Genomic DNA, 19,451 nt, shown 5'->3' on the forward strand with positions numbered 1-19,451 from the left:
AATATATCTGTTTAAAATATTCTGGTGTAGGCCAGATAACTAGAAGTTTTATTTTGCTGTTCCATGGTTCAAATTTCATTATTATCCAGCTTTTGGCCTTTTTTCCAGAAAAAAAAACAGTAATAGTGTCTCCCTGACTGTTCAGACACAAATATATCTGTTTAAAATATTCTGGTGTAGGCCAGATAACTAGAAGTTTGGTTTTGCAGTGTCACGGTTCAAATCTCAGTATTATCCAGCTTTTGGCCTTTTTTCTGTAAAAAAAAGCAGTAATAGTGTCTCCCTGAATGTTCAGACACCAATATATCTGTTTTAAATATTCTGGTGTAGGCCAGATAACTAGAAAGTTGGTTTTGCAGTGCCACGGTTCAAATCTCAGTAATATCCAGCTTTTGGCCTTTTTCCGTAAAAAAAAACAGTAATTGTGTCTCCCTGACTGTTCAGACACAAATATATCTGTTTAAAATATTCTGGTGATGGCCAGATAACTAGAAGTTTGGTTTTGCAGTTGCACGGTTCAAATCTCTGTATTATCCAGCTTTTGGCCTTTTTTCCCTAAAAAAACAGTAAAAGTGTCTCTCTCACTGTTCAGACAAAAATATATCTGTTTAAAATTTTCTGGTGTAGCCAAGATAACTAGAAGTTTGGTTTTGAAGTTCGAAGATTGAAGTCTCAGTATTATCCAGCTTTTGGCCTTTTTTCCGTAAAAAAAACAGTAGTAGTGTCTCCCTGACTGTTTAGACACAAATATATCAGTTTAAAATATTCTAGTGTAGGCCAGATAACTAGAAGTTTGGTTTTGCAGTGCCACTGTTCAAATCTCCGCATTATCCAGCTTTTGGCCCTATTTACATAAAAAAAAACAGTAATAGTGTCTCCCTGACTGTTCAGACACAAATATATCTGTGTAAAATATTCTGGTGTAGGCCACATAACTAGAAGTTTAGTTTGCCGTTCCACGGTTCAAATCTCAGTATTATCCAGGTTTTGGCATTTTTTCCATAAAAAAAGCAGTAATAGTGTCTCCCTGACTGTTCAGACACAAATATATCTGTTTAAAATATTCTGGTGATGGCCAGATAACTAGAAGTTTGGTTTTGCAGTTCCACGGTTCAAATCTCTGTTTTATCCAGCTTTTGGCCTTTTTTTCCGTAAAAAAAACAGTAATAGTGTCTCCCTGACTGTTCAGACACAAATATATCTGTTTAAAATATCCTGGTGTAGGCCAGAAAACTAGAAGTTTGGTTTTGCAGTGCCACGGTTCAAATCTCCACATTATCCTGCTTCTGGCCTTATTTACATAAAAAAAAACAGTAATAGTGTCTCCCTGACTGTTCAGACACAAATATATCTGTGTAAAATATTCTGGTGTAGGCCACATAACTAGAAGATTAGTTTTGCCGTTCCATGGTTCAAATCTCAGTATTATCCAGTTTTTGGCATTTTTTCCATAAAAAAGCAGTAATAGTGTCTCCCTGACTGTTCAGACACAAATATATCTGTTTAAAATATTCTGGTGTAGGCCAGATAACTAGAAGTTTTATTTTGCTGTTCCACGGTTCAAATTTCATTATTATCCAGCTTTTGGCCTTTTTTCCAGAAAAAAAACAGTAATAGTGTCTCCCTGACTGTTCAGACACAAATATATCTGTTTAAAATATTCTGGTGTAGGCCAGATAACTAGAAGTTTGGTTTTGCAGTGCAACGGTTCAAATCTCAGTATTATCCAGCTTTTGGCCTTTTTTCCGTAAAAAAAAGAAGTAATAGTGTCTCCCTGACTGTTCAGATACCAATATATCTGTTTTAAATATTCTGGTGTAAGCCAGATAACTAGAAAGTTGGTTTTGCAGTGCCACGGTTCAAATCTCAGTATTATCCAGCTTTTGGCCTTTTTCCGTAAAAAAAAACAGTAATAGTGTCTCCCTGACTGTTCAGACACAAATACATCTGTTTAAAATATTCTGGTGTAGGCCAGATAACTAGAAGTTTGGTTTTTCAGTTCCACGGTCCAATTCTCTATATTATCCAGCTGTTGACCTCTTTTCCGTAAAGAAAAACAGTAATAGTGTCTCCCTGACTGTTCAGACAAAAATATATCTGTTTAAAATATTCTGGTGTAGGCCAGGTAACTAGAAGTTTGGTTTTGCCATTCCACAGTTCAAATCTCAGTATTTTCCAGGTTTTGACCTTTTTTCCGTAAAAAAAACAGTAATATTGTCTCCCTGACTGTTCAGACACAAATATATCTGTTTAAAATATTCTGGAGTAGGCCAGAAAGCTAGAAGTTTGGTTTTGCAGTTCCACGGTTCAAATCTCTGTATTATCCAGGTTTTGGCCTTTTTTCCGTAAAAAAAACAGTATTAGTGTCTCCCTGACTGTTCAAACACAAATATATCTGTTTAAATTATTCTGGTGTAGGCCAGATAACTAGAAGTTTGGTTTTGCAGTGCCACGGTTCAAATCTCAGTATTATCCAGCTTTTGGCCTTTTTTCCGTAAAAAAAAGCAGTAATAGTGTCTCCCTGACTGTTCAGACACCAATATATCTGTTTTAAATATTCTGGTGTAGGCCAGATAACTAGAAAGTTGGTTTTGCAGTGCCACAGTTCAAATCTCAGTATTATCCAGCTTTTGGCCTTTTTCCGTTAAAAAAAACAGTAATAGTGTCTCCCTGACTGTTCAGACACAAATATATCTGTTTAAAATATTTTGGTGTAGGCCAGATAACTAGAAAGTTGGTTTTGCAGTGCCATGGTTCAAATCTCAGTATTATCCAGCTTTTGGCCTTTTTTTCCATAAAAAAAACAGTAATAGTGTCTACCTGACTGTTCAGACAAAAATATATCTGTTTAAAATATTCTGGTGTAGGCCAGATAACTAGAAGTTTTGTTTTGCAGTGCAACGGTTCAAATTTCACTATTATCCAGCTTTTGGCCTTTTTTCCGTAAAAAAAAGCAGTAATAGTGTCTCCCTGACTGTTCAGACACCAATATATCTGTTTTAAATATTCTGGTGTAGGCCAGATAACTAGAAAGTTGGTTTTGCAGTGCCACGGTTCAAATCTCAGTATTATCCAGCTTTTGGCCTTTTTCCGTAAAAAAAAACAGTAATAGTGTCTCCCTGACTGTTCAGACACAAATACATCTGTTTAAAATATTCTGGTGTAGGCCAGATAACTAGAAGTTTGGTTTTTCAGTTCCACGGTCCAATTCTCTATATTATCCAGCTGTTGACCTCTTTTCCGTAAAGAAAAACAGTAATAGTGTCTCCCTGACTGTTCAGACAAAAATATATCTGTTTAAAATATTCTGGTGTAGGCCAGGTAACTAGAAGTTTGGTTTTGCCATTCCACAGTTCAAATCTCAGTATTTTCCAGGTTTTGGCCTTTTTTCCATAAAAAAAACTGTAATATTGTCTCCCTGACTGTTCAGACACAAATATATCTGTTTAAAATATTCTGGAGTAGGCCAGAAAGCTAGAAGTTTGGTTTTGCAGTTCCACGGTTCAAATCTCTGTGTTATCCAGGTTTTGGCATTTTTTCCGTAAAAAAAACAGTAGTAGTGTCTCCCTGACTGTTCAAACACAAATATATCTGTTTAAAATATTCTGGTGTAGGCCAGATAACTAGAAGTTTGGTTTTGCAGTGCCACGGTTCAAATCTCAGTATTATCCAGCTTTTGGCCTTTTTCCGTTAAAAAAAACAGTAATAGTGTCTCCCTGACTGTTCAGACACAAATATATCTGTTTAAAATATTCTAGTGTAGGCCAGATAACTAGAAAGTTGGTTTTGCAGTGCCATGGTTCAAATCTCAGTATTATCCAGCTTTTGGCCTTTTTTCCATAAAAAAAACAGTAATAGTGTCTCCCTGACTGTTCAGACACAAATACATATGTTTAAAATATTCTGGTGTAGGCCAGATAACTAGAAGTTTGGTTTTTCAGTTCCACGGTCCAATTCTCTATATTATCCAGCTGTTGACCTCTTTTCCATAAAGAAAAACAGTAATAGTGTCTCCCTGACTGTTCAGACAAAAATATATCTGTTTAAAATTTTCTGGTGTAGGCCAGATAACTAGAAGTTTTGTTTTGCAGTGCAACGGTTCAAATTTCAGTATTATCCAGCTTTTGGCCTTTTTTCCGTAAAAAAAAGCAGTAATAGTGTCTCCCTGACTGTTCAGACACCAATATATCTGTTTTAAATATTCTGGTGTAGGCCAGATAACTAGAAAGTTGGTTTTGCAGTGCCACGGTTCAAATCTCAGTATTATCCAGCTTTTGGCCTTTTTCCGTAAAAAAAAACAGTAATAGTGTCTCCCTGACTGTTCAGACACAAATACATCTGTTTAAAATATTCTGGTGTAGGCCAGATAACTAGAAGTTTGGTTTTTCAGTTCCACGGTCCAATTCTCTATATTATCCAGCTGTTGACCTCTTTTCCGTAAAGAAAAACAGTAATAGTGTCTCCCTGACTGTTCAGACAAAAATATATCTGTTTAAAATATTCTGGTGTAGGCCAGGTAACTAGAAGTTTGGTTTTGCCATTCCACAGTTCAAATCTCAGTATTTTCCAGGTTTTGGCCTTTTTTCCATAAAAAAAACAGTAATATTGTCTCCCTGACTGTTCAGACACAAATATATCTGTTTAAAATATTCTGGAGTAGGCCAGAAAGCTAGAAGTTTGGTTTTGCAGTTCCACGGTTCAAATCTCTGTATTATCCAGGTTTTGGCCTTTTTTCCGTAAAAAAAACAGTAGTAGTGTCTCCCTGACTGTTCAAACACAAATATATCTGTTTAAAATATTCTGGTGTAGGCCAGATAACTAGAAGTTTGGTTTTGCAGTGCCACGGTTCAAATCTCAGTATTATCCAGCTTTTGGCCTTTTTTCCATAAAAAAAACAGTAATAGTGTCTCCCTGACTGTTCAGACACAAATACATCTGTTTAAAATATTCTGGTGTAGGCCAGATAACTAGAAGTTTGGTTTTTCAGTTCCACGGTCCAATTCTCTATATTATCCAGCTGTTGACCTCTTTTCCATAAAGAAAAACAGTAATAGTGTCTCCCTGACTGTTCAGACAAAAATATATCTGTTTAAAATATTCTGGTGTAGGCCAGATAACTAGAAGTTTGGTTTTGCAGTTCAACGGTTCAATTCTCTATATTATTCAGATGTTGATCTCTTTTCTGTAAAGAAAAACAGTAATAGTGTCTCCCTGCCTGTTCAGACACAAATATATATGTTTAAAATATTCTGGTGTAGGCCAGAAAACTACACGTTTGGTTTTGCAGTTCCACAGTTCAAATCTCTGTATTTTCCAACTTTTGGCCTTTTTTCTGTATAAAATAACAGTAATAGTGTCTCCCTGACTGTTCAGACACAAATATATCTGTTTAAAATATTCTGGTGAAAGCCAGATAACTAGAAGTTTGGTTTTGCAGTTCCACGGCTCAAATCTCTGTATTATCCAGCTTTTGGCCTTTTTTCCATAAAAAAACAGTAATAGTGTCTTCCTGACTGTTCAGACACAAATATATCTGTTTAAAATATTCTGGTGTAGGCCAGAAAACTTGAAGTTCGGTTTTGCAGTTCCACGTTTCAAATCTCTGTATTATCCAGCATTTGGCCTTTTTTTTAGTAAAAAAAAACAGTAGTAGTGTCTCCCTGACTGTTCAAACACAAATATATCTGTTTAAAATATTCTGGTGTAGGCCAGATGACTAGAAGTTTGGTTTTGCAGTTCAACGGTTCAATTCTCTATATTATCCAGCTGTTGATCTCTTTTCCATAAAGAAAAACAGTAATAGTGTCTCCCTGACTGTTCAGACAAAAATATATCTGTTTAAAATATTCTGGTGTAGGCCAGATAAATAGGAGTTTGGTTTTGCCGTTCCACAGTTCAAATCTCATTATTTTCCAGGTTTTGGCCTTTTTTCCGCAAAAAAAAGCAGTAATAGTGTCTCCCTGACTGTTCAGACACCAATATATCTGTTTAAAATATTCTGGTGTAGGCCAGATAACTAGAAGTTTGGTTTTTCAGTTCCACGGACCAATTCTCTATATTATCCAGCTGTTGACCTCTTTTCCGTAAAGAAAAACAGTAATAGTGTCTCCCTGACTGTTTAGACACAAATATATCAGTTTAAAATATTCTAGTGTAGGCCAGATAACTAGAAGTTTGGTTTTGGAGTGCCACTGTTCAAATCTCCGCATTATCCAGCTTTTGGCCCTATTTACATAAAAAAAAACAGTAATAGTGTCGCCCTGACTCCCTGACTGTTCAGACACCAATATATCTGTTTTAAATATTCTGGTGTAGGCCAGATAATTATAAAGTTGGTTTCGCAGTGCCACGGTTCAAATCTCAGTATTATCCAGGTTTTGGCCTTTTTTTCCGTAAAAAAAAAAAACAGTAGTAGTGTCTCCCTGACTGTTCAGACACAAATACATCTGTTTAAAATATTCTGGTGTAGGCCAGATAACTAGAAATTTGGTTTTTCAGTTCCACGGTCCAATTTTCTATATTATTCAGCTGTTGACCTCTTTTCCGTGAAGAAAAACAGTAATAGTGTCTCCCTGACTGTTCAGACACAAATATATCTGTTTAAAATATTCTGGTGTAGGCCAGAAAACTAGAAGTTTGGTTTTGCAGTTCCACGGTTCAAATCTCTGTTATTATCCAGGTTTTGGCCTTTTTTTCCGTAAAAAAAACAGTAGTAGTGTCTCCCTGACTGTTCAAACACAAATATATCTGTTTAAAATTTTCTGGTGTAGGCCAGATAACTAGAAGTTTAGTTTTGCTGTTCAACAGTTCAAATCTCAGCATTTTCCAGGTTTTGGCCCTTTTTGCATAAAAAAAGCAGTAATAGTGTCTCCCTGCCTGTTCACACACAAATATATATGTTTAAAATATTCTGGTGTAGGCCAGAAAACTAGACTTTTGGTTTTGCAGTTCAACAGTTCAAATCTCTGTATTTTCCAGCTTTTGGCCTTTTTTCTGTAAAAAATAACAGTAATAGTGTCTCCCTGACTGTTCAGACACAAATATATCTGTTTAAAATATTCTGGTGATGGCCAGATAACTAGAAGTTTCGTTTAGCAGTTCCACGGTTCAAATCTCTGTATTATCTAGCTTTTGGCCTTTTTTCCATAAAAAAACAGTAAAAGTGTCTCCCTCACTGTTCAGACAAAAATATATCTGTTTAAAATTTTCTGGTGTAGGCCAGATAACTAGAAGTTTGGTTTTGAAGTTCGACGGTTGAAATCTCAGTATTATCCAGCTTTTGGCCTTTTTTCCGTAAAAAAAAACTGTAGTAGTGTCTCCCTGACTGTTTAGACACAAATATAATAGTTTAAAATATTCTAGTGTAGGCCAGATAACTAGAAGTTTGGTTTTGCAGGGCCACTGTTCAAATCTCCGCATTATCCAGCTTTTGGCCCTATTTACATAAAAAAAACAGTAATAGTGTCGCCCTGACTCCCTGACTGTTCAGACACCAATATATCTGTTTTAAATATTCTGGTGTAGGCCAGATAACTATAAAGTTGGTTTTGCAGTGCCACGGTTCAAATCTCAGTATTATCCAGCTTTTGGCCTTTTTCCGTAAAAAAAAACAGTAATAGTGTCTCCCTGACTGTTCAGACACAAATATATCTGTTTAAAATATTCTGGTGTAGGCCAGATAACTAGAAAGTTGGTTTTGCAGTGCCACGGTTCAAATCTCAGTATTATCCAGCTTTTGGCCTTTTTTTCCGTAAAAAAACAGTAGTAGTGTCTCCCTGACTGTTCAGACACAAATACATCTGTTTAAAATATTCTCGTGTAGGCCAGATAACTTGAAGTTTGGTTTCTCTGTTCCACGGTCCAATTCTCTATATTATCCAGCTGTTGACCTCTTTTCCGTATAGAAAAACAGTAATAGTGTCTCCCTGACTGTTCAGACAAAAATATATCTGTTTAAAATATTCTGGTGTAGGCCAGAAAACTAGACGTTTGGTTTTGCAGTTCCACGGTTCAAATCTCTGTATTATCCAGGTTTTGGCCTTTTTTTCCGTAAAAAAAACAGTAGTAGTGTCTCCCTGACTGTTCAAACACAAATATATCTGTTTAAAATATTCTGGTGTAGGCCAGATAACTAGAAGTTTGGTTTTGCTGTTCAACAGTCCAAATCTCAGCATTTTCCAGGTTTTGGCCCTTTTTACATAAAAAAAGCAGTAATAGTGTCTCCCTGCCTGTTCAGACACAAATATATATGTTTAAAATATTCTGGTGTAGGCCAGAAAACTAGACTTTTGGTTTTGCAGTTCAACAGTTCAAATCTCTGTATTTTCCAGCTTTTGGCCTTTTTTCTGTAAAAAATAACAGTAGTAGTGTCTCCCTGACTGTTCAGACACAAATATATCTGTTTAAAATATTCTGATGATGGCCAGATAACTAGAAGTTTGGTTTTGCAGTTCCACGGTTCAAATCTCTGTATTTTCCAGCTTTTGGCCTTTTTTCCGTAAGAAAAACAGTAGTAGTGTCTCCCTGACTGTTTAGACACAAATATATCAGTTTAAAATATCCTAGTGTAGGCCAGATAACTAGAAGTTTGGTTCTGGAGTGCCACAGTTCAAATCTCCGCATTATCCAGCTTTTGGCCCTATTTACATTAAAAAAAACAGTAATAGTGTCGCCCTGACTCCCTGACTGTTCAGACACCAATATATCTGTTTTAAATATTCTGGTGTAGGCCAGATAACTATAAAGTTGGTTTTGCAGTGCCACGGTTCAAATCTCAGTATTATCCAGCTTTTGACCTTTTTTTCGGTAAAAAAAAACAGTAGTAGTGACTCCCTGACTGTTCAGACACAAATACATCTGTTTAAAATATTCTGGTGTAGGCCAGATAACTAGAAGTTTGGTTTTTCAGTACCACGGTCCAATTCTCTATATGATCCAGCTGTTGACCTCTTTTCCGTAAAGAAAAACAGTAATAGTGTCTCCCTGACTGTTCAGACAAAAATATATCTGTTTAAAATATTCTGGTGCAGGCCAGAAAACTAGAAGTTTGGTTTTGCAGTTCCACGGTTCAAATCTTTGTATTATCCAGGTTTTGGACTTTTTTTCCGTAAAAAAAACAGTAGTAGTGTCTCCCTGACTGTTCAAACACAAATATATCTGTTTAAAATATTCTGGTGTAGGCCAGATAACTAGAAGTTTGGTTTTGCCATTCAACAGTTCAAATCTCAGCATTTTCCAGGTTTTGGCCTTTTTTTCCGTAAAAAAAAACAGTAATAGTGTCTCTCTGACTGTTCAGACACAAATATATCTGTTTAAAATATTCTGGTGTAGGCCAGATAACTAGAAGTTTTATTTTGCTGTTCCACGGTTCAAATTTCATTATTATCCAGCTTTTGGCCTTTTTTCCGTAAAAAAAACAGTGATAGTGCCTACCTGACTGTTCAGACACAAATATATCTGTTTAAAATATTCTGGTGTAGGCCAGAAAACTAGAAGTTTGGTTTTGCAGTGCCACGGTTCAAATCTCCGCATTATCCTGCTTTTTGCCCTATATACATAAAAAAAAACAGTAATAGTGTCTCCCTGACTGTTCAGACACAAATATATCTGTGTAAAATATTCTGGTGTTGGCCACATAACTAGAAGTTTAGTTTTGCCGTTCCACGGTTCAAATCTCAGTATTATCCAGGTTTTGGCATTTTTTCCGTAAAAAAAGCAGTAATAGTGTCTCCCTGACTGTTCAGACACAAATATATCTGTTTAAAATATTCTGGTGTAGGCCAGATAACTAGAAGTTTTATTTTGCTGTTCCTCGGTTCAAATTTCATTATTATCCAGCTTTTGGCCTTTTTTCCGTAAAAAAAACAGTAATAGTGTCTCCCTGAATGTTCAGACACCAATATATCTGTTTTAAATATTCTGGTGTAGGCCAGATAACTAGAAAGTTGGTTTTGCAGTGCCACGGTTCAAATCTCAGTATTATCCAGCTTTTGGCCTTTTTTTCCGTAAAAAAAAACAGTAGTAGTGTCTCCCTGACTGTTCAGACACAAATACATCTGTTTAAAATATTCTGGTGTAGGCCAGATAACTAGAAGTTTGGTTTTTCAGTACCACGGTCCAATTCTCTATATGATCCAGCTGTTGACCTCTTTTCCGTAAAGAAAAACAGCAATAGTGTCTCCCTGACTGTTCAGACAAAAATATATCTGTTTAAAATATTCTGGTGCAGGCCAGAAAACTAGAAGTTTGGTTTTGCAGTTCCACGGTTCAAATCTTTGTATTATCCAGGTTTTGGACTTTTTTTCCGTAAAAAAAACAGTAGTAGTGTCTCCCTGACTGTTCAAACACAAATATATCTGTTTAAAATATTCTGGTGTAGGCCAGATAACTAGAAGTTTGGTTTTGCCATTCAACAGTTCAAATCTCAGCATTTTCCAGGTTTTGGCCTTTTTTCCGTAAAAAAAACCAGTAATAGTGTCTCCCTGACTGTTCAGACACAAATATATCTGTTTAAAATATTCTGGTGTAGGCCAGATAACTAGAAGTTTTATTTTGCTGTTCCACGGTACAAATTTCATTATTATCCAGCTTTTGGCCTTTTTTCCGTAAAAAAAAACAGTAATAGTGCCTCCCTGACTGTTCAGACACAAATATATCTGTTTAAAATATTCTGGTGTAGGCCAGAAAACTAGAAGTTTGGTTTTGCAGTGCCACGGTTCAAATCTCCGCATTATCCTGCTTTTTGCCCTATATACATAAAAAAAAACAGTAATAGTGTCTCCCTGACTGTTCAGACACAAATATATCTGTGTAAAATTTTCTGGTGTAGGCCACATAACTAGAAGTTTAGTTTTGCCGTTCCACGGTTCAAATCTCAGTATTATCCAGGTTTTGGCATTTTTTCCGTAAAAAAAGCAGTAATAGTGTCTCCCTGACTGTTCAGACACAAATATATCTGTGTAAAATATTCTGGTGTAGGCCAGATAACTAGAAGTTTGGTTTTTCAGTTCCACGGTCCAATTCTCTATATTATCCAGCTGTTGACCTCTTTTCCGTAAAGAAAAACAGTAATAGTGTCTCCCTGACTGTTCAGACAAAAATATATCTGTTTAAAATATTCTGGTGTAGGCCAGATAACTAGAAGTTTTATTTTGCTGTTCCACGGTTCAAATTTCATTATTATCCAGCTTTTGGCCTTTTTTCCGTAAAAAAAACAGTAATAGTGTCTCCCTGAATGTTCAGACACCAATATATCTGTTTTAAATATTCTGGTGTAGGCCAGATAACTAGAAAGTTGTTTTTGCAGTGCCACGGTTCAAATCTCAGTATTATCCAGCTTTTGGCCTTTTTCCGTAAAAAAAAACAGTAATAGTGTCTCCCTGACTGTTCAGACACAAATATATCTGTTTAAAATATTCTGGTGATGGCCAGATAACTAGAAAGTTGGTTTTGCAGTGCCACGGTTCAAATCTCTGTATTATCCAGGTTTTGGCCTTTTTTTCCGTAAAAAAAAAAACAGTAGTAGTGTCTCCCTGACTGTTCAGACACAAATACATCTGTTTAAAATATTCTGGTGTAGGCCAGATAACTAGAAGTTTGGTTTTTCAGTTCCACGGTCCAATTCTCTATATTATCCAGCTGTTGACCTCTTTTCCGTGAAGAAAAACAGTAATAGTGTCTCCCTGACTGTTCAGACACAAATATATCTGTTTAAAATATTCTGGTGTAGGCCAGAAAACTAGAAGTTTGGTTTTGCAGTTCCACGGTTCAAATCTCTGTATTATCCAGGTTTTGGCCTTTTTTTCCGTAAAAAAAACAGTAGTAGTGTCTCCCTGACTGTTCAAACACAAATATATCTGTTTAAAATTTTCTGGTGTAGGCCAGATAACTAGAAGTTTAGTTTTGCTGTTCAACAGTTCAAATCTCAGCATTTTCCAGGTTTTGGCCCTTTTTACATAAAAAAAGCAGTAATAGTGTCTCCCTGCCTGTTCACACACAAATATATATGTTTAAAATATTCTGGTGTAGGCCAGAAAACTAGACTTTTGGTTTTGCAGTTCAACAGTTCAAATCTCTGTATTTTCCAGCTTTTGGCCTTTTTTCTGTAAAAAATAACAGTAATAGTGTCTCCCTGACTGTTCAGACACAAATATATCTGTTTAAAATATTCTGGTGATGGCCAGATAACTAGAAGTTTGGTTTAGCAGTTCCACGGTCCAAATCTCCGCATTATCCTGCTTTTTGCCCTATATACATAAAAAAAAACAGTAATAGTGTCTCCCTGACTGTTCAGACACAAATATATCTGTGTAAAATATTCTGGTGTTGGCCACATAACTAGAAGTTTAGTTTTGCCGTTCCACGGTTCAAATCTCAGTATTATCCAGGTTTTGGCATTTTTTCCGTAAAAAAAGCAGTAATAGTGTCTCCCTGACTGTTCAGACACAAATATATCTGTTTAAAATATTCTGGTGTAGGCCAGATAACTAGAAGTTTTATTTTGCTGTTCCTCGGTTCAAATTTCATTATTATCCAGCTTTTGGCCTTTTTTCCGTAAAAAAAACAGTAATAGTGTCTCCCTGAATGTTCAGACACCAATATATCTGTTTTAAATATTCTGGTGTAGGCCAGATAACTAGAAAGTTGGTTTTGCAGTGCCACGGTTCAAATCTCAGTATTATCCAGCTTTTGGCCTTTTTTTCCGTAAAAAAAAACAGTAGTAGTGTCTCCCTGACTGTTCAGACACAAATACATCTGTTTAAAATATTCTGGTGTAGGCCAGATAACTAGAAGTTTGGTTTTTCAGTACCACGGTCCAATTCTCTATATGATCCAGCTGTTGACCTCTTTTCCGTAAAGAAAAACAGCAATAGTGTCTCCCTGACTGTTCAGACAAAAATATATCTGTTTAAAATATTCTGGTGCAGGCCAGAAAACTAGAAGTTTGGTTTTGCAGTTCCACGGTTCAAATCTTTGTATTATCCAGGTTTTGGACTTTTTTTCCGTAAAAAAAACAGTAGTAGTGTCTCCCTGACTGTTCAAACACAAATATATCTGTTTAAAATATTCTGGTGTAGGCCAGATAACTAGAAGTTTGGTTTTGCCATTCAACAGTTCAAATCTCAGCATTTTCCAGGTTTTGGCCTTTTTTCCGTAAAAAAAACCAGTAATAGTGTCTCCCTGACTGTTCAGACACAAATATATCTGTTTAAAATATTCTGGTGTAGGCCAGATAACTAGAAGTTTTATTTTGCTGTTCCACGGTACAAATTTCATTATTATCCAGCTTTTGGCCTTTTTTCCGTAAAAAAAAACAGTAATAGTGCCTCCCTGACTGTTCAGACACAAATATATCTGTTTAAAATATTCTGGTGTAGGCCAGAAAACTAGAAGTTTGGTTTTGCAGTGCCACGGTTCAAATCTCCGCATTATCCTGCTTTTTGCCCTATATACATAAAAAAAAACAGTAATAGTGTCTCCCTGACTGTTCAGACACAAATATATCTGTGTAAAATTTTCTGGTGTAGGCCACATAACTAGAAGTTTAGTTTTGCCGTTCCACGGTTCAAATCTCAGTATTATCCAGGTTTTGGCATTTTTTCCGTAAAAAAAGCAGTAATAGTGTCTCCCTGACTGTTCAGACACAAATATATCTGTTTAAAATATTCTGGTGTAGGCCAGATAACTAGAAGTTTTATTTTGCTGTTCCACGTTTCAAATTTCATTATTATCCAGCTTTTGGCCTTTTTTCCGTAAAAAAAACAGTAATAGTGTCTCCCTGAATGTTCAGACACCAATATATCTGTTTTAAATATTCTGGTGTAGGCCAGATAACTAGAAAGTTGGTTTTGCAGTGCCACGGTTCAAATCTCAGTATTATCCAGCTTTTGGCCTTTTTCCGTAAAAAAAAACAGTAATAGTGTCTCCCTGACTGTTCAGACACAAATATATCTGTTTAAAATATTCTGGCGTAGGCTGATAACTAGAAATTTGGTTTTGCAGTGCCACGGTTCAAACCTCAGTATTATCCAGCTTTTGGCCTTTTTTTCCGTAAAAAAAAACAGTAGTAGTGTCTCCCTCACTGTTCAGACACAAATACATCTGTTGAAAATATTCTGGTGTAGGCCAGATAACTAGAAGTTTGGTTTTTCAGTTCCACGGTCCAATTCTCTATATTATCCAGCTGTTGACCTCTTTTCCGTAAAGAAAAACAGTAATAGTGTCTCCCTGACTGTTCAGACAAAAATATATCTGTTTAAAATATTCTGGTGTAGGCCAGATAACTAGAAGTTTTATTTTGCTGTTCCACGGTTCAAATTTCATTATTATCCAGCTTTTGGCCTTTTTTCCGTAAAAAAAACAGTAATAGTGTCTCCCTGAATGTTCAGACACCAATATATCTGTTTTAAATATTCTGGTGTAGGCCAGATAACTAGAAAGTTGTTTTTGCAGTGCCACGGTTCAAATCTCAGTATTATCCAGCTTTTGGCCTTTTTCCGTAAAAAAAAACAGTAATAGTGTCTCCCTGACTGTTCAGACACAAATATATCTGTTTAAAATATTCTGGTGATGGCCAGATAACTAGAAAGTTGGTTTTGCAGTGCCACGGTTCAAATCTCTGTATTATCCAGGTTTTGGCCTTTTTTTCCGTAAAAAAAAAAACAGTAGTAGTGTCTCCCTGACTGTTCAGACACAAATACATCTGTTTAAAATATTCTGGTGTAGGCCAGATAACTAGAAGTTTGGTTTTTCAGTTCCACGGTCCAATTCTCTATATTATCCAGCTGTTGACCTCTTTTCCGTGAAGAAAAACAGTAATAGTGTCTCCCTGACTGTTCAGACACAAATATATCTGTTTAAAATATTCTGGTGTAGGCCAGATAACTAGAAGTTTAGTTTTGCTGTTCAACAGTTCAAATCTCAGCATTTTCCAGGTTTTGGCCCTTTTTACATAAAAAAAGCAGTAATAGTGTCTCCCTGCCTGTTCACACACAAATATATATGTTTAAAATATTCTGGTGTAGGCCAGAAAACTAGACTTTTGGTTTTGCAGTTCAACAGTTCAAATGTCTGTATTTTCCAGCTTTTGGCCTTTTTTCTGTAAAAAATAACAGTAATAGTGTCTCCCTGACTGTTCAGACACAAATATATCTGTTTAAAATATTCTGGTGATGGCCAGATAACTAGAAGTTTGGTTTAGCAGTTCCACGGTTCAAATCTCTGTATTATCCAGCTTTTGGCCTTTTTTCCATAAAAAAACAGTAAAAGTGTCTCCCTCACTGTTCAGACAAAAATATATCTGTTTAAAATTTTCTGGTGTAGGCCAGATAACTAGAAGTTTGGTTTTGAAGTTCCACGGTTGAAATCTCTGTATTATCCAGCTTTTGGCCTTTTTTACGTAAAAAAAAACTGTAGTAGTGTCTCCCTGACTGTTTAGACACAAATATAATAGTTTAAAATATTCTAGTGTAGGCCAGATAACTAGAAGTTTGGTTTTGCAGTGCCACTGTTCAAATCTCCGCATTATCCAGCTTTTGGCCCTATTTACATAAAAAAAACAGTAATAGTGTCGCCCTGACTCCCTGACTGTTCAGACACCAATATATCTGTTTTAAATATTCTGGTGTAGGCCAGATAACTATAAAGTTGGTTTTGCAGTGCCACGGTTCAAATCTCAGTATTATCCAGCTTTTGGCCTTTTTCCGTAAAAAAAAACAGTAATAGTGTCTCCCTGACTGTTCAGACACAAATATATCTGTTTAAAATATTCTGGTGTAGGCCAGATAACTAGAAAGTTGGTTTTGCAGTGCCACGGTTCAAATCTCAGTATTATCCAGCTTTTGGCCTTTTTTTCCGTAAAAAAACAGTAGTAGTGTCTCCCTGACTGTTCAGACACAAATACATCTGTTTAAAATATTCTCGTGTAGGCCAGATAACTTGAAGTTTGGTTTTTCTGTTCCACGGTCCAATTCTCTATATTATCCAGCTGTTGACCTCTTTTCCGTATAGAAAAACAGTAATAGTGTCTCCCTGACTGTTCAGACAAAAATATATCTGTTTAAAATATTCTGGTGTAGGCCAGAAAACTAGACGTTTGGTTTTGCAGTTCCACGGTTCAAATCTCTGTATTATCCAGGTTTTGGCCTTTTTTTCCGTAAAAAAAACAGTAGTAGTGTCTCCCTGACTGTTCAAACACAAATATATCTGTTTAAAATATTCTGGTGTAGGCCAGATAACTAGAAGTTTGGTTTTGCTGTTCAACAGTTCAAATCTCAGCATTTTCCAGGTTTTGGCCCTTTTTACATAAAAAAAGCAGTAATAGTGTCTCCCTGCCTGTTCACACACAAATATATATGTTTAAAATATTCTGGTGTAGGCCAGAAAACTAGACTTTTGGTTTTGCAGTTCAACAGTTCAAATCTCTGTATTTTCCAGCTTTTGGCCTTTTTTCTGTAAAAAATAACAGTAGTAGTGTCTCCCTGACTGTTCAGACACAAATATATCTGTTTAAAATATTCTGGTGATGGCCAGATAACTAGAAGTTTGGTTTTGCAGTTCCACGGTTCAAATCTCTGTATTATCCAGCTTTTGGCCTTTTTTCCATAAAAAAACAGTAAAAGTGTCTCCCTCACTGTTCAGACAAAAATATATCTGTTTAAAATTTTCTGGTGTAGGCCATATAACTAGAAGTTTGGTTTTGAAGTTCCACGGTTGAAATCTCAGTATTATCCAGCTTTTGGCCTTTTTTCCATAAAAAAAACAGTAGTAGTGTCTCCCTGACTGTTTAGACACAAATATATCAGTTTAAAATATTATAGTGTAGGCCAGATAACTAGAAGTTTGGTTCTGGAGTGCCACAGTTCAAATCTCCGCATTATCCAGCTTTTGGCCCTATTTACATTAAAAAAAACAGTAATAGTGTCGCCCTGACTCCCTGACTGTTCAGACACCAATATATCTGTTTTAAATATTCTGGTGTAGGCCAGATAACTATAAAGTTGGTTTTGCAGTGCCACGGTTCAAATCTCAGTATTATCCAGCTTTTGGCCTATTTCCGTAAAAAAAAACAGTAATAGTGTCTCCCTGACTGTTCAGACACAAATATATCTGTTTAAAATATTCTGGTGTAGGCCAGATAACTAGAAGTTTTATTTTGCTGTTCCTCGGTTCAAATTTCATTATTATCCAGCTTTTGGCCTTTTTTCCGTAAAAAAAACAGTAATAGTGTCTCCCTGAATGTTCAGACACCAATATATCTGTTTTAAATATTCTGGTGTAGGCCAGATAACTAGAAAGTTGGTTTTGCAGTGCCACGGTTCAAATCTCAGTATTATCCAGCTTTTGGCCTTTTTCCGTAAAAAAAAACAGTAATAGTGTCTCCCTGACTGTTCAGACACAAATATATCTGTTTAAAATATTCTGGCGTAGGCCAGATAACTAGAAAGTTGGTTTTGCAGTGCCACGGTTCAAACCTCAGTATTATCCAGCTTTTGGCCTTTTTTTCCGTAAAAAAAAACAGTAGTAGTGTCTCCCTGACTGTTCAGACACAAATACATCTGTTTAAAATATTCTGGTGTAGGCCAGATAACTAGAAGTTTGGTTTTTCAGTACCACGGTCCAATTCTCTATATGATCCAGCTGTTGACCTCTTTTCCGTAAAGAAAAACAGTAATAGTGTCTCCCTGACTGTTCAGACAAAAATATATCTGTTTAAAATATTCTGGTGCAGGCCAGAAAACTAGAAGTTTGGTTTTGCAGTTCCACGGTTCAAATCTTTGTATTATCCAGGTTTTGGACTTTTTTTCCGTAAAAAAAACAGTAGTAGTGTCTCCCTGACTGTTCAAACACAAATATATCTGTTTAAAATATTCTGGTGTAGGCCAGATAACTAGAAGTTTGGTTTTGCCATTTAACAGTTCAAATCTCAGCATTTTCCAGGTTTTGGCCTTTTTTCCGTAAAAAAAACCAGTAATAGTGTCTACCTGACTGTTCAGACACAAATATATCTGTTTAAAATATTCTGGTGTAGGCCAGATAACTAGAAGTTTTATTTTGCTGTTCCACGGTTCAAATTTCATCATTATCCAGCTTTTGGCCTTTTTTCCGTAAAAAAAACAGTAATAGTGCCTCCCTGACTGTTCAGACACAAATATATCTGTTTAAAATATTCTAGTGTAGGCCAGAAAACTAGAAGTTTGGTTTTGCAGTGCCACGGTTCAAATCTCCGCATTATCCTGCTTTTTGCACTATATACATAAAAAAAAACAGTAATAGTGTCTCCCTGACTGTTCAGACACAAATATATCTGTGTAAAATTTTCTGGTGTAGGCCACATAACTAGAAGTTTAGTTTTGCCGTTCCACGGTTCAAATCTCAGTATTATCCAGGTTTTGGCATTTTTTCCGTAAAAAAAGCAGTAATAGTGTCTCCCTGACTGTTCAGACACAAATATATCTGTTTAAAATATTCTGGTGTAGGCCAGATAACTAGAAGTTTTATTTTGCTGTTCCACGGTTCAAATTTCATTATTATCCAGCTTTTGGCCTTTTTTCCGTAAAAAAAACAGTAATAGTGTATCCCTGAATGTTCAGACACCAATATATCTGTTTTAAATATTCTGGTGTAGGCCAGATAACTAGAAAGTTGTTTTTGCAGTGCCACAGTTCAAATCTCAGTATTATCCAGCTTTTGGCCTTTTTCCGTAAAAAAAAACAGTAATAGTGTCTCCCTGACTGTTCAGACACAAATATATCTGTTTAAAATATTCTGGTGATGGCCAGATAACTAGAAAGTTGGTTTTCCAGTGCCACGGTTCAAATCTCTGTATTATCCAGCTTTTGGCCTTTTTTTCCATAGTAAAAACTGTAATAGTGTCTCCCTGACTGTTCAGACACAAATATATCTGTTTAAAATATTCTGGTGTAGGCCAGAAAACTAGAATTTTCGTTTTGCAGTTCCACGGTTCAAATTTCTGTATTATCCAGCTTTTGGTCTTATTTTCCGTAAAAAAAAACAGTAGTAGTGTCTCCCTGACTGTTCAAACACAAATATTTCTGTTTAAAATATTCTGGTGTAGGCCAGATAACTAGAAGTTTGGTTTTGCAGTTCAACAATTCAATTCTCTATATTATCCAGCTGTTGATCTCTTTTCCGTAAAGATAAACAGTAACAGTGTCTCCCTGACTGTGAAGACAAAAATATGTCTTTTTAAAATATTCTGGTGTAGGCCACATAAATAGAAGTTTGGTTTTGCCGTTCCACAGTTCAAATCTCAGTATTTTCCAGGTTTTGGCCTTTTTTCCGCAAAAAAAGCAGTAATAGTGTCTCCCTGCCTGTTCAGACACTAGGCCAGAAACCTAGAAGTTTGGTTTTGCAGTTCCACGGTTCAAATCTCTGTATTATCCAGCTTTTGGCCTTTTTTCCATAAAAAAAACAGTAATATTGTCTCCCTC

This window comes from Phyllobates terribilis, unplaced genomic scaffold, assembly GCF_046119375.1.
Source record: "Phyllobates terribilis strain yellow unplaced genomic scaffold, ASM4611937v1 Scaffold_9__5_contigs__length_417890890, whole genome shotgun sequence".
Classification (NCBI taxonomy): domain Eukaryota; kingdom Metazoa; phylum Chordata; class Amphibia; order Anura; family Dendrobatidae; genus Phyllobates; species Phyllobates terribilis.